The sequence below is a fragment of the Thalassophryne amazonica genome, chromosome 12 (genome assembly GCF_902500255.1).
Source record: "Thalassophryne amazonica chromosome 12, fThaAma1.1, whole genome shotgun sequence".
NCBI lineage: Eukaryota > Metazoa > Chordata > Actinopteri > Batrachoidiformes > Batrachoididae > Thalassophryne > Thalassophryne amazonica.
The window spans coordinates 47,801,284-47,827,072 of NC_047114.1; the positions used below are offsets into that span (position 1 = coordinate 47,801,284).

General features: G+C 41.0%; 1 protein-coding gene across 1 annotated transcript in view; it reads left to right on the plus strand.

Moving 5' to 3' along the window:
* Positions 1 to 25,789, plus strand: part of LOC117521240 — a 569,076-nt gene that overhangs the window by 192,281 nt on the left and 351,006 nt on the right. The window lies entirely within an intron of this gene.

The following is a 25,789-nucleotide window of genomic DNA, read 5'->3' on the forward strand; positions in this document are numbered from 1 at the left end:
TGGATGTGGACTATTACATGGTTATTATCTGAAACAGTCTGTGAAAATTTCCCTGATGTTAGGCAGAAAAAAATAATAAATAAATAATCATAAAAAACAAGAAAAGTTGTGAACAACCACTCACGGACTTACAGAATGATGTCCAGGAGCTGCATCTTTCAGCTTCTATTGACATCCGCGCTGACAATAAAAATAAAACAATGAATTTGAATCACCTCGTCCACATTCTCTACACAGGTGAAGTCCACTGTCTTTGTGTGCACGAGGGTTGTCACGGGCTGGCAGCATTAGAATGTAGACCTTAGAAAAAACACAGCAAATCCTGTTCGCGCGGCCGCTCTGCTGGACAGGATGCTTCCAGCATGCGTGCACAGCTGGATTGTGTATTCGCAGGCGGGCCACACATAAAACTTAGTTACATTAGCTGGCATGACTCCTCTATTGCCAAGCAGAATGCGACCAGCCCACTCACATACGTGCACACCAAGTGTACTCCAACCAGGAGCATTAAACTTCATTTCCATTTCTTTCCTCAGAAAAATAAATAAACAGATGTAAACACAATGGTTTGTGCAACTTGTGTGTCCAGCCCATTCACGCACGTGCATGGGAGATGGGTGCTAGCCGTCTGCAGAGCTGGGTGGCTAGAAGCTGCCCTATTCATTCGGCCACTTCCAGAAGTGCTGTTCCTCCTCAGTCATACAGTAGTGTTCAGAATAATAGTAGTGCTATTTGACTAAAAAGATTAATCCAGGTTTTGAGTATATTTCTTATTGTTACATGGGAAACAAGGTACCAGTAGATTCAGTAGCTTCTCACAAATCCAACAAGACCAAGCATTCATGATATGCACACTCTTAAGGCTATGAAATTGGGCTATTAGTAAAAACAAAAGTAGAAAAGGGGGTGTTCACAATAATAGTAGTGTGGCATTCAGTCAGTGAGTTCGTCAATTTTGTGGAACAAACAGGTGTGAATCAGGTGTCCCCTATATAAGGATGAAGCCAGCACCTGTTGAACATGCTTTTCTCTTTGAAAGTCTGAGGAAAATGGGACGTTCAAGACATTGTTCAGAAGAACAGCATAGTTTGATTAAAAAGTTGATTGGAGAGGGGAAAACTTATACGCAGGTACAAAAAATATATGCTGTTCATCTACAATAATCTCCAATGCTTTAAAATGGACAAAAAAAAAAAAAACAAACGCGTGGAAGAAAACGGAAAACAACCATCAAAATGGATAGAAGAATAACCAGAATGGCAAAGGCTCACCCACTGATCAGCTCCAGGAGGATCAAAGACAGTGTGGAGTTACCTGTAAGTGCTGTGACAGTTAGAAGAAGCCTGTGTGAAGCTAATTTATTTGCAAGAATCCCCCGCACAAGTCCCTCTGTTAAATAAAAGACGTGCAGAAGAGGTTACAATTTGCCAAATAACACATCAACTGGCCTAAAGAGAAATGGTGGAATATTTTGTGGACTGATGAGAGTAAAATTGTTCTTTTTGGGTCCAAGGGCCACATGCAACCTGGTCGGCGCTTGTGCATGCATGTACTACCAAAAAAAGACTGTGTACATCCTCAGTGCAGCGAAAAAAAAAAAAAAAATCATGTCAGAAATTAGTCCAGCTTTTCATTCCAACTTCCTGCCAACAGCCTCCAGACAGCACAGTGGATTTGTTTTCTGTGTGCGCGCACGTGCCCATGTGTGGGCGCGCATGCATGCACCGACCCATTTTGGCTTTTAAGCATGAGGTGTCAGAAAAGCTACCATAGACGGGGAACCCTGTTGGTACAGGGACCCCTCCGTTGGGGGGGCTCCCTGTGCCAATGGGAAAAAAGTATTTTGGTCTCATACTAGGAAGTTCAAAACCAAAGCCAGGGGTACTAAGATAAGTCCTTCCTTCTTAGAAAATGTGTACAACCCCAGAGTGCAAAACAACACAATACTTACAACCAGTGGAAGCAGGAGGCAAGAAGCTGTCAACAAACAAAATGCAATGGACCTGCAACCTTAAGACAGACAACCAGTGACTGAAATACCCAAAGTAATCAGGAGGCAGGTGCAGAATCCAACATGTGGAATGAGTCAACACGAACAACGTGTAGGGACCAAAACAAACACCAGAGGGAAGCAAACATTCAGACACACATGAAACTGAGGATAATGAAAGGAACACCAGGTGGCAGCAGATAAAGAATCTTGCTTGAAACTGAAGATAACAGCATCTCAGAGAATAATGAAAAACCAGAGAAAAGGTAAAATGCTAAGAAGTGATAACAAGCTGGGAGATGTAGGGAATGATAGATCAGAAAACAGGTGATGCAAGATAAGAGGCTGGGAATAATACTATGAAACATAAAGAGATGGGAGCTGAGGACAGATGTGAGAAACCAACACTAAATCAACTAAAACACTGACAAAACCACAACACCATGCCCTAATATCTATTCGTGGTGCAAATTTGGTGACAATCTGTGAAGTAGTTTTGTAATCCTTCAAAGCCTTTATAAAGTGAAATCTTGATCCAGAATCCGGATCCAGATCACCTCTAAAATTCAATGGACTCTTCCGTGACCTAATATTTATCTGTGGTGAAAATTTTGTCAAAACTTGCGTAGTAGTTTTGATGTGATCCTGCTAGCAGACAGACATAAATAAATGGCAGTGATTTAGTTACATCCTTGGTGAACGTAATAAGGCACCTTGTGAAAGCTGTAACAGGTATGAGCTCATCCATATAAGAACCACACTGGAAATTGCAAAATACTTTTCTTGTTTAACAATATGTATGCAAACACATACCCTAGGCACCCAAATACATTAGTTTTCACGTTTTTCTTAGGCGCTGCTGTTCAATCTTAATATTCTTTTTGGCTTGCAATTGGCCTTGAGTTTGCTGCTGCCCAGATCAGACACACCAATTTTCTTGGTTTTAGTTGGTGGCAATGCACACACAGACCTTTTCAAATTCAAAATGCAATTTAAATGCAATGTAGGCAGGGTCTACAAAGGGTGAGCATATTGGGTGATGTTGAATAACACTGCCACAACAGCTACTTGTGAGACATATATGATTTTTGCCTTCAACAGACATAGAATAGCAAACCTGATGCAGTATGGGACTAAAGTCTGCAGTCTGTTATTTGAAAGGAGTGCAAAGTGTAATCATGAACTGCTCAAACAATGTGTTGAAACAGCTGGAGCTGTTGTTTTTGCAGTATTGCCTTTTATTACATACATTTAAATGCACAGAAATATGACAATATTAGATTTCTACAGCATACAACTTTGTCAATGACAATGGTTAGAATACCAACAACAGTTTGTCTTCTTTTGGTATATCCTTCACTGATATACTGTATTTACCCCCAACATTGCAGTTTTAAAGTTTACTATGCTGGCTGAAGGGAATAGGGCAGGAATTAAGGGTGTAGAGACTGTTTAAGAATGTTTTTTGCAAGTGGTCAAATCTCTTCTTTGTAAAACAGTTGAAACCCAGCCTTAACCGCGGAGCGGGTCTCAGACACGCTTTGTCCCCTGTTTACAATGTGGTACTCAGGTCAAAGCAGTTTCAGTCTTTTGTTCATGGTAATGAGTCATTCACGTCATCAGGAGAGAGTCGTCAAGGGAGCCATCAGGGGAGGCTTCCATCCTGTCATTAGGAGAGTGCTAACTAGAGCACAATAGGTGCTAATTAGAGCTATTGTTTAGTCACTAGCCTATAGCAGTCAGCCTCTCGGTAGGTGGGGTCTGGTCTCCAGCTTTTGTTGGCTTCTGGTTTATTCTTCTCTACAAGAGTCAAGACAGAAGTCAGACTACCAGAGCAAGAATTTTAGCTGAGGAAGCTTCTGTGATTTGAAGCGAAACGTCCTCATGTCAAGCAACCCAGTCCAGTCGAAGCTTCTCTACTATGGAAACCACCTGGACAACTGAGAGCCTACACAGAAATATTGCGATCCTTATAATTATATGCACCCTGAAGGTATTGTTGGGTCTGCATAGCCATATGTATGGAAATTAACTTAGCAAGTTTAGAAGTGGGCACCACAATGGCTCAGTGGTTAGCATAAAGTGAGAAGGTCCCTGCTTCACATGTTTGCATATTGTCCCCATGTTTGCATGTGTTCCCTCCAGGTGCTCCACCTTCCTCCCACCTCCAAAGGCATGTAGGTTCTCACTCACTCACTCATCTTCAACTGCTTTTCTGGGATCGGGTTGTGAGGGCAACAGCTCCAGCAGGGGACCCCAGACTTCCCCAGACTGGGGATCCCGAGGTGTTCCCAGGCCAGTGTGGAGATATAATCTCTTTACCTAGTCCTGGGTCTTCCCCAGGGTCTCCTCCCAGATGAATGTGCCTGGAACACCTCCCTAGGGAGGCACCCAAGGCAACTTTACCAGATGCCCGAACCACCTCAGCTGGCTCCTTTCAACGCGAAGGAGCAGTGACTCTACACGAGCGTCCCATGGATCATTCAACATCTCACCCTGTCTCTAAGGGAGACACCAGCCATCCTCCTGAGAAAGCCCATTTCGGCCGCTTGTACCCGCGATCTAGTTCTTTTGGTCATAACCACAACCCTCATGACCATAGGTGAGAGTTGGAACAAGATTAATCAGTAGATCAAGAGCTTTGCCTTTTGGCTCAGCTCCCTTTTTGTCACAACAGTACGGTAGAGTGAATGCAACACCTTCCCTGCTGCGCCAATTGGAAACTTTAAATTGACCATCAGTGTCAGTGAGTGAATGTGTTTGTCTATATATTTTGGCCCTGCGATGGTGGCCTCTTCAGAGTGTACCTCACCTTTCACCCAGTGACCACTGGGATAGGCTCCAGCCCCCAGTGACCCTTAATTGGAATAAGCAGGTTTAAGAAATAGATAGAAGTTTACAGAAATCCATGTCAGCATTTTGTGAATGCAACTAAAATTTCTGCTGGGTTGCAGTTGTGGAGACGAGTAGCTTATATGCCTTTGACAGTGAGAAATGCTGTGATGATCTTTGAAGAACTAACAGATGCCATGATTGCAGTACTTAAGAAGCTGAATGAGGAGTATAAATGTCTGGGTTTCTAGTTGTTCTGGACCATGATTACGATCCAGACTTTCAATAACTTCATGGACTCAATAATTAGTAGTTTAATTATACACCTTGAAAGTGACAGATTTGCTTATCTCTGCAGTAACATTAGTGTATTTCAGTCCTTAGGGTTTGATATCGATTGATGAATGAGAAAAGCTTATGGGCTTTGGGCTCACTGAGGTGTATTGCAATGCTGATACCTTTGCAAAAGAATGATGGTGCAGGTCTTTAGGGTTCTTTCTGTCTTACTCTGTGTTTGTGAGACTTGGACCCTTACCTGTGACTAAGGCAACAACTGCATGCCTTAGGTATTAGGACTGTTCAGAAGATCCTTGATGGGAAATGATAAATGGACTGTATTTATATAGCGCTTTTTCCATCTGCATCAGAAGCTCAAAGCGCTTTACAATTATGCCTCACATTTTCCCATTCATACAGACACATGTGTCAGGGTGCTGCCATGCAAGGTGCTCACTACACGCCGGGAGCAACGACAGGATTAAGGACCTTGTCCAAGAGCCCTTCATTATTTTCTGGTCTGGCTGGATTTTGAACCGAGGATCATCTGGTCTGAAGCCCAACTCTTAACCACTAGATCATCACTCCTCGCATATCCTTGGGGAAAGCTTGAATGACTTTGTGTCACGCAAACAGTACCTTTTTAGACTAAGATGAGACATACTATTTGTGTTGCACCACTGTACACCTGGGCAATCAATACACAAGATTGGTTCAAGCTGGAGTGGGACAGTTACAGTTTTTGCCAGTGCAACCCTCACATTGCCATCAAAATAATGACTTTAGGTCATTTCTGACAATCCAGAAATGGATGCGAGGGGCTCTGTAATGGACTCTCTGCATCCCTGGGCATTCATAGTTCATTTCTGACAAACCCACACAAAGACTGCACTTCAGCTCACAGTGGCACTTTAGTACAAATGTGAAACTCACCCAGAAATGGAGGAAAACAGACTCCAGTGTTTATTCCATTCTTTCTCATGTCTCTCATCAAAGTTACTTGTCATTTTTTGTGGTTTTTCTGTCATAACTCAGTCAAACTTTGCCTTTACAGGAGGACCTAGACCCAGTTTCATAAAGCAGTCTAATCTTTTAGTCTACTATGCTCACTTAGTCGACTGAGGTTAGTTGCCCAACATTATCTGTCTAATCTCCATTTCACATTGACAGCTAAACTTGTAGATTAGTTGTCTTACGTTAGTTCACATTGTTCCCGTTGCCAAGAAATGCCTGCAATGTGTGACAGTATACAAATAATGAAAGTTTATGAGTTCAATGGTACGAATATTTATGAGGTGAAAGCAGGAACATACCATTCAATGAGGCCAAGAATGTAAAAACATTCATATTTGTTTTATATAACGGCTAAAATAAATCCTTGTCATTTATAGTATATTGATTTGCAAACAACAGAAAAGGGACTTACATTTTGGTACCTCCTCAGTGCAGCGAAAAAAAAAATAGCATTAGAAAATAATCCAGCTTTGGTGCGTCACTGCTGCTTTGACATCAGCATCCGTCAGCAAAACAAACTCCACCATGTTTGTTTTAAAGCTAAGCGCCGCCCGGCTTGTGTGAGCGTGTGCGCGGTGCGTGCTCACACAAGCGGGAAGGCACTTGTGCGCTCATGTACTACATAAAAATGACTGTGTATTTCCTCAGTGCAGCAAAAAAAAAAAAAAAATCATCAGATGGCTTAAAGCGCAGTGGAATTGTTTGTGTGTGTGTGCACATGCGTTGTGTATGTGTGCGTGTGTGTGTGTTCAGAGTGCAATGGTACGAAATGTATGGAACCAAATCTGCACTTTAAATGGAACCAAATTTGCACTCTAAATGGAACCAAATTTGCAGTCTAAATGCAATCCAACAGAAATGGGATGAATAATCCATGTCACGTGACATACAAAGCACCAATCAAATGACAAGGATCCACTCAGCCGTTATATAATTTGTTTATTTCCGAGTTGTTCCATCTGCTTTAAACATGGTTGAGTCTGCCGCAGCAGAGGAGAAGGGCTCCGTAAACATCTCCAATGGATTATTCTGGTCCCAGAACATCTGCGTCCACCACAAGTCTCTCCTTCCTTCCTCCTTCATCAAGTGGTGGTAGATGATGGCTGCCTTTTTTGACGTAAGACACTGAAGTTTTGTCAACTAAAATAAGATTAGCCTCCTCTGTACCAGGCTAAAACCTTTAGTCTGGTAACGCAAAATAGCCGACTAAGTGCTTCCTGCAATGACTAATGTCACAAGATGAGTCAACTAAGTGAGTTTCGTCCAGGAAACAAGATTAGACTGTTTTATGAAAGCAGGTCCTGGGCTACTAAAATATAGACCTGGGTTTGATTCATAAATTGTATATACCTAATTGTAATATAGACCTAATATTCCACCCAGCTGTAAATGGGCACTAATCTTTGGTTGGGGAAGTAACGTGTGAGACTGGCATCCCGTGAGACTGGCATTGTGGTTCCTCCAACTGAGAAAGTGTTATATTGGCTCTTAGAAGAACCTGGACTCTTTGTCAGCTCATTGGGAAGCTGTGTGCTGCATTTAAAGAGGATGAGAAGCACAGACAGGACTGTCATTACTGAAACCTGCCCTAACTCCAATTTGCACACATCCATCCATCCATCCATTTTCTTCCGCTTTATCCGGAGTCGGGTCGCAGGGGCAGCAGCTCAAGCAAAGCCGCCCAGACCTCCCGATCCACACACCACCTCCCCCAGCTCCTCCGGGGGAACCCCAAGGCATTCCCAAGCCAGCCGAGAGACGTAGTCAATCCAGCGTGTCCTGGGTCTTCCCCGGGGCCTCCTCCCGATAGGACATGCCCGGAACACCTCTCCAGTGAGGCGTCCAGGGGCATCTGGAAAAGATGCCCGAGCCACCTCAACTGCCTCCTTTCGATGTGGAAGAGCAGCGGCTCGACTTCGAGCTCCTCCCGAGTGACCGAGCTCCTCACCCTATCTCTAAGGGAGCACCCAGCCACCCTGCGGAGGAAACTCATCTCGGCCGCTTGTACTTGCGACCTCGTTCTTTCGGTCATGAGCCACATCTCATGACCATAGGTGAGGATTTCATCCAGCTCCAGCCATGGTGTGTTTGTGCCTTTAGTCATCACAATTATGAAAACTGGGTTTGTCACACCCACCTGTGAATGCAACCCAGATTTGATGTTAAATTTGTACTCACACCAAGCTTCACAAAGTACAGGCTTCAGTGCTGTTTGTGATGCAGTACACTGTGAAATGACTTTAATGCAGCTGAAATTGAGGATTCTTGAAAATGAATAAATTCAAACACAATGGTACAGCTGTGGCGTGTTGGAGAATGAAGAGTTTGTCTTAAAGTCCATCAAAAGTCAATGTTTTCTCTTTAAGTGGATGCACGTCAGGTCTTAAATCAAATGGGACTCCGTTTATAGTGTGTGAATAGTCTTTGTTTTGCAGTAACATGAGCCACTGTCATATGATATGCATGTGTGTTTGTTTACAACCACCATGCACTTCAGGGTTGGCTGGATCCGAAGCCAGCAGTCACAGGGTATGAGGTGGGGTACACCCTGAACAGGACGTTAGTCTGTCACAGGACCACATATAGACAGACAAACACATTCACTTTCCAATTCACCTAACCTGCATGTCTTTGGATGTGGGAGGAAGCCAGAGCACCCAGGAATAACATACAAACTCCATACAAAAACTGTGGGAAGCTATCCCAAAACCTTCTTACTGTGAGGTATCAGTGCAAACCAGTAAGCCACCATGCCGCCAAATAAGTTCCTTCAAACTGCACTCGAAGATGCCAGCATGTTGATTTGGCACAATTTTTTTTTTTTATGCCAGATGCTCTTCCTGACAACTCCACATTCTATGGAGAATGGGCAGGGGTAAGTCTAGTAATATTAGATCATATTAGAATGTATATTTTAAGATAATTTATGTTGTTTTACTATATACCAGTTCCATGGGGCCAAAGAAATACATTGTAACTGGTGTTCTGAAAGTGATAAATGTCTAATATTATAATTATTAAGGGTGTAACAATACATGTATTTGTATTGAACCATTTCAGTATGGGACGTTCAGTTCGGTACAGTGCTGTTCTCGGGTGAGTTCACGTTGCATGTGTTTACATTCATTGTTGCCAACTTGGCGACTCTCTCACTAAATCTGGTGACTTTCCAAACCCTCTTGGCGACTTATTTTCTCAAAAGCGACTTGCAACAAATTTAGCTACTTTTCCTGGCGTTACCGGAGGCTTTTCTGATGTTTGGTGACTGAAAGTGAAAGTCTCTGTTGTCACCCAGCGGCAGCGGGTCTCCCCCTCCTCTGCTGCCTGCAGCAGCCTGTAAAGCGCTGAGTGGAGGGATATCTCCGGTCACAAACCTTGTTTGACCTCATTTGCTGTGCTGTGATTAAATAGTCCTGAGACTTTGAGAAGCCCTGGCCTTGAGAAGTTATTTCATTTTAATACAGTAGTGTTCAGAATAATAGTAGTGCTATGTGACTAAAAAGATGAATCCAGGTTTTGAGTATATTTCTTATTGTTACATGGGAAACAAGGTACCAGTAGATTCTCACAAATCCAACAAGACCAAGCATTCATGATATGCACACTCTTAAGGCTATGAAATTGGGCTATTAGTAAAAAAAAGTAGTAAAGGGGGTGTTCACAATAATAGTAGTGTGGCATTCAGTCAGTGAGTTCGTCAATTTTGTGGAACAAACAGGTGTGAATCAGGTGTCACCTATTTAAGGATGAAGCCAGGACCTGTTGAACATGCATTTCTCTTTGAAAGCCTGAGAAAAATGGGACGTTCAAGACATTGTTCAGAAGAACAGCGTAGTTTGATTAAAACGTTGATTGGAGAGGGGAAAACTTATACGCAGGTGCAAAAAAATGATATGCTGTTCATCTACAATGATCTCCAGTGCTTTAAAATGGACAACAAAACCAGAGATGCGTGGAAGAAAATGGAAAACAACATCAAAATGGATAGAATAACCAGAATGGCAAAGGCTCACCCACTGATCAGCTCCAGGATGATCAAAGACAGTCTGGAGTTACCTGTAAGTGCTGTGACAGTTAGAAGACACCTGTGTGAAGCTAATTTATTTGCAAGAATCCCCCGCAAATAAAAGACGTGCAGAAGAGGTTAAAATTTGCCAAAGAACACATCAACTGGCCTAAAGGGAAATGGAGGAATATTTTGTGGACTGATGAGAGTAAAATTGTTCTTTTTGGGTCCAAGGACCACAGACAGTTTGTGAGATGACCCCCAAACTCTGAATTTAAGCCACAGTTCACAGTGAAGACAGTGAAGCATGGTGGTGCAAGCATCATGATATGGGCATGTTTCTCCTACTATGGTGTTGGGCCTATATATCACATACCAGGTATCATGGATCAGTTTGAATATGTCAAAATACTTGAAGAGGTCATGTTGCCTTAATCTGAAGAGGACATGCCCTTGAAATGGGTGTTTCAACAAGAGAATGACCCCAAGCACACTAGTAAACAAGCAAAATCTAGGTTCCAAACCAACAAAATTAATGCCTTGCAGATGTGAAGAAATCATGAAAAACTGTGGTTATGCAACTAAATACTAGTTTAGTGATTCACAGGACTGCTAAAAAAGCAGTTTCAACATAATAGTTTTGAGTTTGTAGTGTCAACAGCAGATGCTACTATTATTGTGAACACCCCCTTTTCTACTTTTTTTACTGATAGCCCAATTTCATAACCTTAAGAGTGTGCATATCATGAATGCTTGGTCTTGTTGGATTTGTGAGAATCTACTGAATCTACTGGTATCTTGTTTCCCATGTAACAATAAGAAATATACTCAAAACCTGGATTGATCCTTTTAGTCACATAGCACTACTATTATTCTGAACACTACTGTAGGTGATGGCCAATTTTAATGGAAAAATAAAAAACAAACCAAGAATCAAGTTTATTTGTGGTTAAGGTGGTTTTACTCACGTTTTTGCCTCTCCCACAATGTTCTTGTTTTCAAAACTTTATTTAAAAAGACTTATTAACACATTAAACAAACAGTTAAGGCCACAATAACATTCATAGTATTATTATAAATAGAAAGAGATGAAAATAAAATCAATTGTACAAAAGTAAAGGGATTCTTTAAGATTATTCTTTTAAAAAATTCCTTATAGAGTGTGACAGTTTTGGACAAGTTCATTTTTCTGGCAAAAAAATACTCCCCTAATAATCATTGTATTTGCTGTTAATATTGGTTTTGCACCAAGCAAACATGAAAAAATGGAATTCCAATACACATAATTACATTTAAAGATTATTGACTTCACTTTGCTAAGTGGGTACGTTGCGACAAAAGTCAAAACTGAGAATACAACTAGTTGATAATGGCTTGAATTGCTATGGATAATGCATTTTTTATGATGTATCATCATTTTTGGAAAACAAAGTCTTTTTTATGATGAGTACTTCCATATGAAGGCTATTGTACATTAAATTAATTAATCAGTCAACTTGAAGGAGTTTCAGTTCAATTTAATGTATTTCATTTATATAGCGCCAAATCACAACAAAGTTGCCTCAGTGTGCTTCACACAAGTACGGTCTACCCTTACCAACCCCCAGAACAAGCAGACAGGTGACAGTGGTAAGGAAAAACTCCCTCTGAAGAAAAAACCTCAAGCAGATCAGACTCAAAGGGGTGACCCTCTGCTTGGGCCATGCTACCAACACAAATTATAAAACAATTCACAAAATGAATATACAGGAGATATTGCCAGTGCACAGGACAGGAGAACCTCAGAAAACAGACACCACACCCATCCTTGGATGGAGCCGTACCTCAAACAGAGAGAAAAAAAAAACAGAAATAGGCATCAGAAAGACAATAAATATAATGTAATTTGTCAGCATTAAGCAACAAGAAGAACAAAAGAATACTAAGGTGATTGCCGACCACTAGCCCTAAGCTTCACTAAAAGACACAGTATGTAGATAAAGTTGAGGTTACGGCTAGCTCTGTTTCCTAATAAAATGAATTTAAAGAGTAAAAAGTATAGTAACATACTGTGCCACTATGCTAGCCATATGAAAGGAAAAATAAGTGTGTCTTAAGTCTGGGTTTGAAAGTCTCTATAGAATCTGACTGTTATTGATGCAGGGAGATCATCCACAGAACAGGGGCACGATAAGAGAAAGCTCTGTGACCCGCAGACTTCTTATTCACCCTAGGGACACAAAGTAGTCCTGCACCCTGAGAATGCAAAGGTACGTAGGGTTTAATTAGGTCAGCTAAGTAGGGAGATGACAGTCTGTGAACAATTTTATAGGCTAGTAGCAGAACCTTAAAATCTGATCTCACTGGGACAGGAAGCCAGTGAAGGGATGCCAAAATGGGTGTAATCTGGTCAAACTTTCTGCTTCGTGTCAAAGTCTGGCATCAGCCTTTTGAACCCATTGAAGAGCCCTAATGCTGGACTGCGGGTAACCAGAAAATAGAACATTGCAGTAGTCCAATCTAGAAGAAACAAACACATGAATCAGTGTCTCAGCATCAGCCATAGACAGGATGGGACAAATCTTCACTATATTTCACAGGTGGAAGAAAGCAGTCCTTGTAATATCTCTAATGTGGAGGTCAAAGGACAATGTCAATTTCAATTTTTTTCAGTTTCACTTTGTCAGTGTGATGTATGACACACAAGCCTAGACTAAGCATGAGCTGGTCAAATTAATGCCGATGTCTCACTGGACCAAGAACCATCATTTCTGTTTTATCAGAGTTTAAAAGTCGGACGTTGGTAGACATCCAGCTTCTCACTGATGCAAGGCAATTTTCTAAGGATTTTATGTAGATGAGATTACCAGCAGTTATGGGCATGTATAACTGAGTATCATCAGCATAGCAGTGAAAGGTAATCCCAAAACACCGCAATATGTGCTCACGGAGTGCTATATAAGGGAGAAAACCCAAATTTCATGTCACTAAGGTTAGAGGTAGTGTTATTGTACAAAACACAGTGAGAATGACTGGTCACGTATGATGTCAACCATGCAAGGGCACTCCCAGTAATCCCAGAATGATTCTCCAGCTTATCAAGTAGAATATGATCCACGTTATCAAATGCAGCACTGAGATCTAACAACACCAGAACTGTAGTGGTGTCAGAATCCATTGCAAGCAGAAGATCATTCACCACTTTAGTGAGAGCCGTCTCTGTGGAATGATATTTTCTAAAAGCAGACTGCAGTGGATCAAAAAGATTATCTCAGTACGGTGGTCCACGAGCTGCCATGACACCACTTTTTCCAGAATTTTAGAGCAAAATGATAGATTTGATATCAGTCTATAGTTTTTCAATACACTAGGGTCAGGATTAGATTTCTTAAGTAATGGTTTAATCACTGGAGATTTGAAACATTTAGGAGCAGATCCAGTAGTTAATAAGAGATTAATAAGTTCCAGCACAGTCGGTCCAAGAGTGGACCACAGGTCCTTAAACAGTTTTGTTGGTATAGGATCAAATAAGCAGGTTGTGCTTTTTACGGGTTTCGACAGCACGCCAAGTGAGATACGATCAAATTCTGCAAATCTAGGTAAAACCTCAGTGATGGCACCCACCTCAATACCAGGGTGTAGTGGTGAGTTAAGGCATGCTGGGATATGTTTAACCTAAAATCATCTAAATTTCAAGGAAATATTCACCTATCAAGCAAATTAAGTCAAATGTTTAATTGTAGTCCTATGTTTCATGTTCAACACTAGTGTGACTTTTGATTATTTTTGCATTTTATTTTTCACAGTGCATGTGTATTTTCATTTATGTTAGCCATAGTAGATTTTTTTCTGTGGAAAATGTGTTGCATTGTTTTTATGCATTATTTTAATAACTGCATCTTATGCAGTTATTACAATAATGTATAACTGCAATGAATTTTTTTTTTACCAGATGTCAATGCTATGACCTGATCATGTCAAGCAGAAGTCCTTAAAATGAAATAAGAGTTGTCGACTGAAACAGGAGTGATTTTTATACTCATTGCAGAAAGATGATGCAGTGACAATACTGCGTCTCTCACATCAAAAATTCAGAGCATGACTGTGAAGTGCCCGTAGGAAACAGTCTGTATTATATGAAAAGTACTCTAATCTCCATTTAAACGTCTCTCTGCCTCACAAAAATAGGTTTTACTTTGAGATACAGTAAAAGCAAGGCAAAATGCTTGGAGAAAATTTTTTACATTTACCAGGAAAGTAGTGATTATTTTAAATATTTCACCTTTCAACTAGTGAGATCGGAAAAGTTCAGCATAGATATCCTCACCTGCTTATTTTTCTACAGCATCAAGGTTCTTTGCACACTTTATTTTAGGTTAAATTAATGCCCCTACCAGCAGTCTGTGGGGGAGGGGGTAAAGAGAAACATAGAGATGAGTATTGTTAGTAATCCTATAAATGGTCGTTTCACCAGTACCCTGTGTTGGTACCATTGTAGAGCTTTTACAGTCAAAATGTCGACGAGTCCGTGGGTTAGTGTGTTTGTCTGAGCCTACATTGTCAAAGCAATAACTCAAATTAATATATGTGAACATCTTGTGACTCAACAAATTAAAAGAGCACAAAGTAACAATGAAACTTTAACTAACTTTAACTTTGATGCACCACATCAATCACAAAAAGCAAGTTAATTTTGGCTATATAATATCCCATAGGAGTGGCTGCCACCTGCTGGAGTGTTAGCAAATGTTGGATGGATTATGAAAATTGTGAACATCTGTGGTTGAACTTCTATGTGTGTCTGCTACTTGCCAAACACTGTGCTTGTCAGTACAGGTTTTCATCCAGGATGTCTGTATGTTTCTGCATTCATCTTTCCCTCAATCCTGACTAGTCTCTCAGTTCCTGCTGCTGAAAAACATCCCCACAGCATGATGCTGCCACCACCATGCTTCACTGTAGGGATGGTGCCTGGTTTCCTCCAAACATGACACCTGGCATTCACACCAAAGAGTTCCATCTTTGTCTCATCAGACCAGAGTATTTTGTTTCTCACTGACTGAGAGTCCTTCAGGTGCCTTTTGGGAGACACCTGTTGGGCTGTTATGTGCCTTTTACTAAGGAGTGGCTTCCGTCTGGCCACTCTATCATACAGGTCAGATTGGTGTCTTGCTGCAGAGATGGTTGTCCTTCTGAAAGTTTCTCCTCTCTCTACAGAGAAATGCTGGAGCTCTGACAGAATGACCATCCGGTTCTTGGTCACCTCCCTGACTAAGGCCCTTCTCACCCAATCACTCAGTTTAGACAGGCAACCAGCTCTAGGAAAAGTCCTGGTGGATCTGAACTTCTTCCATTTATGGATGATGGAGCCCACTGTGCTCATTGGGACCTTCAAAGCAGCAGAAATATTTCTGTACCCTTCCCCAGATTTGTGCCTCGAGACAATCCTGTCTCGGAGGTCCACAGAAAATTCCTTTGATTTCCTGCTTGGTTTGTGCTCTGACATGCACTGTCAACTGTGGGACCTTGTTATGGTTTGTGGTAAATGTTGAACCCAAAAGTGCAGACAGGAAAACCTCCAGGGTGTGTCAAAAACTCTGATTGTCAAAACTGTGATTTATTGGCTGAGCCAACTAAGACCAGTACAACAGTTTGTGAGGTCACAGGTGAACAAAATTGTATCCAAAAAAAAAACAAACAGCTGAGGCAAAAGACAGAAAAACAACTGGGAGAACTAACTGACAAAAACCAGGGATAACGAGAAGAGCATAGGTAAAATCCAGGGACCACAAGAATACTCACATACGTAGCACTGAGCTGACAATGGGAAAGGCAACGAACTTGAGACCGACAACTGGAAAGGTGTGAGTTCCAATACCAAAAAGTTCTTTACTTTACAAAAAGTAAAGAACTGGAACATAAACCACACATGGAAATAAACAGAACAAAAAGTGACAAAGAACTAATCCAACAATAACTTGTGATAAAAAACAAACTGACAACAAAGGGTGAGTATGAAATGAATAATCACACCAACCAAACATAACCTCAGTGAGGAGAGATCATATTATAGACCAAATGTAAAACCTGGAAGCCAACAAAAAGTAATGATGTAACATCTAATACGAAAATTAAGAATGAAATCTCAAGGTGATCAGGACACAAACGACAAACAGAACTAACACCAAGACAAAACCGTAAATCCAGAACTATAACAGAAATATGAGATGGAACTCCAAATAATAAGTGCACAGACAAAATGAAGGAAAAGACACCGTGAAACAGACCAGGGACTGAACAGAAACAGAATAATAAACAATACGCAAGGGACTTGACACAACACATACACACATACACAAGACACAGAGAAGACACAGAAGAGGTGTACATGACACACACACCCACACACGAGAGGCGAAAATGAGGCGCACACGACAGATGCAGACACACACACACACACACACACACACACACACACACACACACACACACACACACACACACACACACACACACACACACACAAACATGCAACAGAGTCAAGGAGATGAAACACACACAACAAATGGGAAACACACCAACACAGGAAGCAAGGAGACACCAACAGGTCATAACACAAAACCATACAGAACTGAAAACCATAACAAACACAGACTGAGGGGCATAACTGCCACAGACCTTATGTATAGACAGGCATGTGCCTTTCCAAATCAATTTCAGTTTATTAATTTAAATCAAAAAGGGCACAATAAAAAGGTAAAACACAGTAAAATAAAAAGAATTTTCAAGGCAAACATAAAAACGGAATAAATTAATGATAAGACAGTCTAAAAAAGTGGGTCTTCAGTCTTGATTTAAAAGTCTCCACCGCGTCACACTGCCTTATAACTGCAGGTAGATCGTTCCAGAAGTAGGCCCACGGTAGGAGAAGGCTCTATACCCCACAGACTTTTTATTCACCTTTGGAACACTTAGAAGCCCTGCACCCTGTGAATGCAAGGGCCGCCCCGGTACGTAGGGCTTAACCAAGTCTGGCAGGTAGGAAGGAGTCGGTCCATGAACAGTTTTATAGAGCAGTACATCATGTCCAATCAACTGAATTTACTCCAGGTGGACTCCAATTAAGCTGTAGAAACATCTCAAGGATGATCAGTGGAAACAGGATGGACCCGAGATCAGTTTTGAGCTTCATGGCAAAGGCTATGAATATTTATCTACGGGTACTTTCTTAGTCTCCCTAGGAGGATCTTCCAGGCACATCCAACTGAGAGGAGGCCCCTGGGAAGACCTAGCTCATACTGAAGGGATTATATTTCCCAGCTTGGAAATGCCTCGGGATCCCCCGGGAAGAGTTACAGGACTTGGCCGATGATATGGAAGTGTGGGTTGAGCTGCTTGCTTTGTTGACACCAGATGTGGTTGAAAATGAATGAATGAATGAATGAAAGCATCCACTAATTGGTACATTGTTCTGTGTTGCCCATATCATGATGCTTCTGTTGTTCTGGGTTGCGCATGCTATGATGTCATCACTTTATGCACAGCGGGCGGGTATTGGGTATGGACAGGTAGCGTAAATGTAAATGTATGCCCAGCAACGCCTCAGTAAGTGAAAATAATGATACAATAACATGCTTTTGGAGGGCGGTATGCATTTTCAGAGGCCCGACGTTCATGCCCAGTCACCCAAAATAACAGGTATTCACCCGCGTCAGACGAGGGCGAATATCTGTCATTTTGGGCAACTGGGCATGAACGGAGGGACTCAGAAAATGCATGCCGCACGACAACAGCATGTTATTTGCATTATTATCACTTTTTACTGAGATACACAACATGTAACGCGTACATAAAAACTTGGTTCACTTAACTTTTGTCGTGTCGGCTGGCACGCGCTGCTCTCCAATTTAGCCGCTGCGTCCTCATCAAGCTGGCTGCTTTAGCTGCTGTTCATTGTCGTACTATCCATGAGAAAATCATCCGGTATCCATATTGGGACCAAAACACACTTCTCGCCTTTTCATCTTTTCCTCTGCGGACAGTTCTTGGGTTGCGTGCCCTATGACGTCATTTATTTACGCACAGCGGGCGGGTATAGCCAGGTAGCATCGACGTAAATCTACGATACCGGCCCAGCAACGCCCCGGTAAAGTGATAATAATGATCAATACTGGTTTACTGGCTACTACTGTTCCTCTCATTCCTGACCACTGTCTTCCTGTTACTCCTCTTCCCTCTGGGTGAGGAGTTGTAAAGTTGTACGGTTGTACATAATGTGTTTGTCCAATATCCAACTCTATGGCATTCACCAAGGTAGTATGCAATGTGCATGAGTGAAGCTATGGGGAGGTAAGTTTGGGGACTCGTAATATGAGAAATTTATGGGGATGTGGGGTGACAGGAAGTGCCATCCGCTGCAGCTGCAAGCTGATGCAACATGCAATCAAAGTGAGCCAGTTCCTCTGCTTCAAACGTGTTTCTGCAGTGTTTTGTGTTGTCTTCACTTTGACTGCATGCAAACATTTTGCATCTCTGGGAGAGCGAGTCACATTTCAGATTTAACCTTGACTATAAATATTAAAATATCTCACTGTAGTTACACTCGTATGTGGTTTTTATCCATTTCTAACCAGAGGTTGATGTCCAGTAGTAAGAACTTGCATTCCACATGGATGCATGGCGGTGCAAGCTTTCTGATCTTTGACAAGTGTGACTGGGGTGCCTGGCAAACTGCATACCAATAGCTTTGCCTCAGCTTTACACTTGTTGCATCAACTTCATGCTCAAACTGTTTGATCCCAAAGCCTGATTAGTTTTATTGCCGTTCAAAGGCACATTTCTCTTTCCGTCTTTCGACACTTACAGTAGTGTTCAGAATAATAGTAGTGCTATGTGACTAAAAAGATTAATCCAGGTTTTGAGTATATTTCTTATTGTTACATGTGAAACAAGGTACCAGTAGATTCAGTAGATTCTCACAAATCCAACAAGACCAAGCATTCATGATATGCACACTCTTAAGGCTATGAAACTGGGCTATTAGTAAAAAAAAAGTAGAAAAGGGGGTGTTCACAATAATAGTAGTGTGGCATTCAGTCAGTGAGTTCGTCAATTTTGTGGAACAAACAGGTGTGAATCAGGTGTCACCTATTTAAGGATGAAGCCAGCACCTGTTGAACATGCTTTTCTCTTTGAAAGCCTGAGGAAAATGGGACGTTCAAGACACTGTTCAGAAAGCGTAGTTTGATTAAAAGTTGATTGGAGAGAGGAAAACTTATACGCAGTGCAAAAAATTATATTCTGTTCATCTACAATGATCTCCAATGCTTTAAAATGGACAAAAATAAAAAATAAAAAAAAACATAGACGCGTGGAAGAAATGGAAAACAACCATCAAAATGGATAAAAGAATAACCAGAATGGCAAAGGCTCACCCATTGATCAGCTCCAGGATGATCAAAGACAGTCTGGAGTTACCTGTAAGTGCTGTGACAGTTAGAAGATGCCTGTGTGAAGCTAATTTATTTGCAAGAATCCCCCGCAAAGTCCCCCTGTTAAATAAAAGACGTGCAGAAGAGGTTACAATTTGCCAAAGAAAACATCAACTGGCCTAAAGAGAAATGGAGGAATATTTTGTGGACTGATGAGAGTAAAATTGTTCTTTTTGGGTCCAAGGGCCACAGACAGCTTGTGAGACGACCCCCAAACTCTGAATTCAAGATCCTGTTAAGTGAAGACAGTGAAGTATGATGGTGCAAGCATCATGATATGGGCATGTTTCTCCTACTATGGTGTTGGGTCTATATATCACATACCAGGTATCATGGATCAGTTTGGATATGTCAAAATACTTGAAGAGGTCATGTTGCCTTATGCTGAAGAGAACATGCCCTTGAAATGGGTGTTTCAACAAGACAATGACCCCAAGCACACTAGTAAACGGGCAAAATCATGGTTCCAAACCAACAAAATTAATGCCTCGCAGATGTGAAGAAATCATGAAAAACTGTGGTTATACAACTAAATACTAGTTTAGTGATTCACAGGATTGCTAAAAAAGCAGTTTGAACATAATAGTTTTGAGTTTGTAGCATCAACAGCAGATGCTACTATTATTGTGAACACACACTTTTTTTTTTACTAATAGCCCAATTTCATAGCCTTAAGAGTGTGCATATCATGAATGCTTGGTCTTGTTGGATTTGTGAGAATCTACTGAATCTACTGGTACCTTGTTTCCCATGTAACAATAAGAAATATACTCAAAACCTGGATTAATCTTTTTAGCCACATAGCACTACTATTATTCTGAACACTATGGTGATGGTCTAGTGGTTAAGGTGTTGGGCTTGAGTCCAGAAGATCATGGGTTCAAATCCCCGCCTGACTGGAAAATCACTAAGGGCCCTTGGGCCTTTAATCCCCTATTGCTCCCAGTGTGTAGTGAGCGCCTTGTATGGCAGCACCCTGACATCAGGGTGAATGTGAGCAGTGGTGGGCACAGATAACCAAAAAATTAACTTCGATAACAGATAATCAGATAACTGAAAAGTTATCTTCGATAAAGATAAAACAATAAACCACCCAAAAATGTATCGGAAGTTACAGATAACCGATAAATTCCAATATTACGTCTGACACATCTACAACTAGTAGTAGAACAAATTTAATAGCTTATAATAATATCAAAAATAAAAACAGACCCCAACAATGAGACCACACTTTTCTTTCTACATTCTGCTCCTGCTGGAAACTGTTATTTACTACAGAGCTCCCAGCACAGAGACACTCCAAGAGCAGCAATAAAGCCAACTCTCTATCAATTATGATGCTCCGGTCAGGCGCAGGTCTTGAAAAATAAGTCATGCTGACTTATGGTTTTGATTATAAATAACTAATACCGATAGAATAACTCCATTAATGTCAATTATGTCATTTGTACAAAGTTAAAATATAACATATATCTTTTAATGTTGAGTAATGCACTAATTCTGAGGTTTTGTAACAAACAGACAGATCGCAAAGTATTCTGGGTAAAAGTGCCTCTTTTTGGAGTGAGGCGGAGGGGAAGGCGAAGGGCTACAAATCCCTCTGTTTGGAGGGGTAGGAGGAGCTTACTGCTGTCTCTGAAAAAACAAACATGGCGCCGAAAGAGCCGCACAAATGAAGCGGCTTTCATTACAAATTACACTGTTTAGAAAGTTATAACTTGCCAAAAAACTTTACAGGCAGTTGTCTATGACAGCAGCGTGTCTGCTGCTGGATGCATGTTGCGTATGTTGTCGTTCTGAAGAATATCGTAACGTCGCTCGTGTGCTGCGTTATAATGCAGATACACACGAACGCTACGATAAGACACTTTTATATCTCACAACGGAGAAAATCATGATAAAGTGTAAGCACGTTAATTTGTATGTTCATAAATCTTTGGATAATATCAATCCCTGCTGTTGGATTTCAAGGTCTGTAACACGTGTGTATTTTGTAAACAAACGGAGCCCTGAACACACTCATCTAATAAGCTTTCAGGCAGAAAATGAAAAGTTTCATCAATGGGAATAAGTTGGAAAATATATACAACACATGTATATGTGTAATACATAACCTGACGTCCTAATAGACTGATATTATTTGTCAAGGAAATTTTTAAAGGAAATAAGGCTGGATGCAAAAATGGGAGAATTTGAAAAAGAAATAAGGTTGTAATTCCATTAAAAAAGTGAAACTTGTATAATGTATACATTCATTGCACACAAAAAAAGCCATCTGCAAAGCCAAAAAGTTGATTTGACAATCATGACATAACCAGGGTCAAAATAAATAGAACACTGCTATCTACTGTTCCCACACGCTTAGTGAACACTACTGACCAGTAGATGGCAGTAGAGGCCTTGAAAACAAAATTCCAGCTACAGTAATCCCTGTCTGCTACATTTAAAATGCGTGGAATTTAACAAACACAAATAAAACCAACATCTATAAACGCAGAGAATAATTCAAGAGAGTTTTAGGCACTAGACTTTAATGCTGTTGTCTGTGGAGCCTGAACAGACTGTCTGAAATGCATTTGTCCTGTCGTGATGTACTGAGATTACATCATCCTACCCAAAATGCATTGCGGGTCACAGGATGTCTCACAAAACCTTAAAAAGTAGCACATTACTTTAAAACTAAAACATAAAAGTTATGGCTGTGTCTGTTACAAAACGTTTAACAGGTGAGTGCTAAACTAATTTTAAAAATGCTTGTCGCTGTTCAGCTTTGTTTATCGGTTTAAAAGTTATCGGACAAAGATTAATCGGAAGATAATTGGTCTGATAATGGTTTTTAAAGTTATCTAAAAAGATAATCTGATAAAGAAAACATTATCTTTGATAATTATCTGTTATCGGATTATCGCAAGTGTGCCCACCACTGAATGTGAGGCATAATTGTTAAGCGCTTTGAGCGTCTGATGCAGATGGAAAAGCGCTATATAAATGCAGTCCATTTAACACTACTGTATCTGCAACATCTGTGGTAATAAAAAAATGTATGTCCAATATTTGATAGATTCACTTCCTTTTTGTGAAGCTAGTCTGGTGAAACAGTGCTTTGAAATAACACCAGAAAGTGTTGATAAAGTTTTTTTTTTCTTGCAGGCCAGTAAATGTAGTAAATAAAGTTGGGGTGGGACTGGGCAAGGTTCAGAAGATACTGGCCAAACAACTGAAAGCAGAGCAAAGATAAATGAAGAAAACCGCTCTCTACTCTCATTCTACGCTCTCTGTCTCGCTTGCAAATACACACACATTCTCTCGCTCTTCTTTATGTCTCTCTGCTGCAATCTATAACGCTGTCTGCCATCTGTCAATAGCTCCTCTGATTCCTAACTGCGTGTAATGAATCAACAACCAGATGATCCCGCTCTGGCTCCCCCACCGCCGCCTTTACCCGTTCCCTCGCACACCCGCCCAGCCTATCTCTCCCACAGCGATACTGTCGCGGCTTTGATTAGAAATAAAGTCGCAGCTGCTCCCACAAACTCCCTCTTCACTCTCAGCTTGTCCTACTGGCAATACAGGTCTATCTGCACTGTGTATGAATATGCATACAGAATCAAACCTCTTTATTGCATTTCATATATTTCATTTTGCGCAAACAATTTGTTTTTTTTTTTTGTGGCAGTCCGCAAACTGTGAAAAAGAGGTTAATGTGAGTGAGAGGGGTGGGGTGGGAGCCACTGAGGAGACAGACAGACAGATCGGGAGAAGGAGCAAGAGGGAATTGGAGATGGAGATGAAGAGAAATGAAGTGAGACAGACGGAATCAGGAGAGAAGCAGGTGAGTGGCAGGATAGAGGAAGGAGAAGGTGCTTTTGGTGCAGGTGGATAAAGTATTTGTCACACTGCTGTCGAAAATAAATTGAAAAAGAAGTATTGGGAGAGAATAGTGCAGACTGTCTTGCAATAAAGCTTTCTTATGCACTTGAAGTGTGTCTGCTGCCAGTCCACTTAGCCTGTATTGTCCTGCATTGACTCTTGATGCTAAGCCCCTTGTAGTCATACCTGAACAAAGCAAGACTACATGGATGTGGAATAATCCTTGACCATCTCATTTATAGCCAAGTGCAAGACAGTAGCCATGACAACTGATCTCAAATCAGACTCCTGGGGGGTAGATCATGTGATACCCTCTCCTTTTGCCATTGTTCCACTTTTTTTTTTTCCCATTGCTTTGTTTGAGAGAGAATTGAAATCATTACCTCCAACAAAGAGGTGATGTTTTCAGTCCTGTTTGACTGGTAGCAGGATTATGCAAGGGGTGGGGTTAGGCATCGACTATATATAGTAGAAAACCCTCAGTGGCATCACCCATAGGTTTTCCGAAGAGGTTTTGAAGGCCAAATAGTGCTGCTGTAGATGTTGCCATATTGGCAGTGCTTGGTCTGCTTAAGTCCTGGCAGTCCCATGAATGGGTGTAGACGTGGGGGTGGGTATATCTGCACATGACCTGGGCAGGATGAATGAAGCCCAAGCACGCCCCCTCTCAGAGTTACTGAGCAAGCTAAAATTACCAGGCCCAGCTTGGTTCAAGTGTTTTATTAATGGTATTTTTGTGGGCTGGGTGGTGGTTTTCATGATGGGTGGCTTGGGTACAACTATTAAAAATAAATAACCATCTTATTGCCTCAGTAACCACGGAGTAACAGTGTACCTAATGTCACAAAGCTCCCGATACCTGCTAAAAGTGCTAATGGTGCTAGCCAAGTCAAGTCAAATCTGGGAGCATGCTGCTGGATGTAAAGAGAGTAAAACTGTTTTTGTTCCAGACTTTAAACATTTATTTCTCCTCTAAAGTTAACCATTTTAACATGGGCCTCTGTAGAAAGTGATTCCCTTTTGGAGACACCCTCAAGAAGTCACTGCAAGATTTTCCATTTCTGCATGCTCCCCCATTAACACCCCCACCCCCTTGAACTTCCCACTAGTCCTAGGGTCCACTTGTTCTAGTCCTAACATTAAGGACAGTAAGTTGAAATTGTTTTTTTCATTATGATAGACTATATGTTGCACTTAAAGTAGGATAAGTAATGTTACAAAAGTGTGACAATTAAAAAAACATTTTATTATGGTGAATCACCATTATTTGTCGATTTACAATTTAACAAATTTAGACAACAGTGCAGTTAAAGGTGTACTGGGTCAAGGATGAAAGCTGTGAAAGCAGCAAGTTGACGAGATTTTTTGGAGAAACTACGGATATTAGCTAACAACACTGAACAATGGACGTTGACATTGTTGACTCACATGCTAATCCAACACAGGGCGGTTGCTCAAAAGTTTACTTACCCTGGCAGAATTTTGGCCATTTTTCAGAGAATATGATTTAACACAAAAACTTTTTTCACTCATGGTTTGTGTTTGTGTGAAGCCATTTATTGTCAAACAACTGTGTTTACACTTTTTAAATCATAATGACAACAGAAACTACCCAAATGACTCTGATCAAAAGTTTACATACCTCTGTTTAATACTGTGTATTTCCCCCTTTAACATCAGTGACAGCTTGGAGTAAATTTTGTGTCATCACACCGTATAACATTGACACTATTGAAAAATTAAACAATGAAAAATTCTCCAAGTTTTTCACAATTACATTTTTTCCAAACTGAGTGCTGTGTATAACAGCAGGAGGCCACTGATGTGTACTATGGAGTTTAGTTATGTCACTACATCTAATGACAGTGACACTATTGAAAATTAAACCATGAAAAATTCAATTTTTCAAAAAAGGCATTTTTTCCCCAACTGAGTGCTGTATTATAACCAACAAGAGACCATTGGTCTGTTTCAGTCAATTTGGTGAGACCACACCTTATACCAATGAATTATTGAATATTTTTATGGTGTCTCTTTGTAGACGGTCCCTACGTTTCGATTTGTTTTTTGTTTGTTTTTCTACAACGTTTCTCTTAAGAGTGATTGAGCCATGAATTTCGAATCTGTTCAAAACTTTACCGGAGTCTCCAGGGGAGGTTTCTGTCCCCCCCGAGTTTGACACCTACATTACATTGATAACGGGTCTATCATCCTAGCCAGACACCACACCTGCCACTGTTCCTGGAGGAGGGTCATACCCAGCAGGGTCAGGAAATTGACTCCAGAGCTCGGGGCTCCCCTCCCCACCTCACCGGCTGTCGTGACACCAAC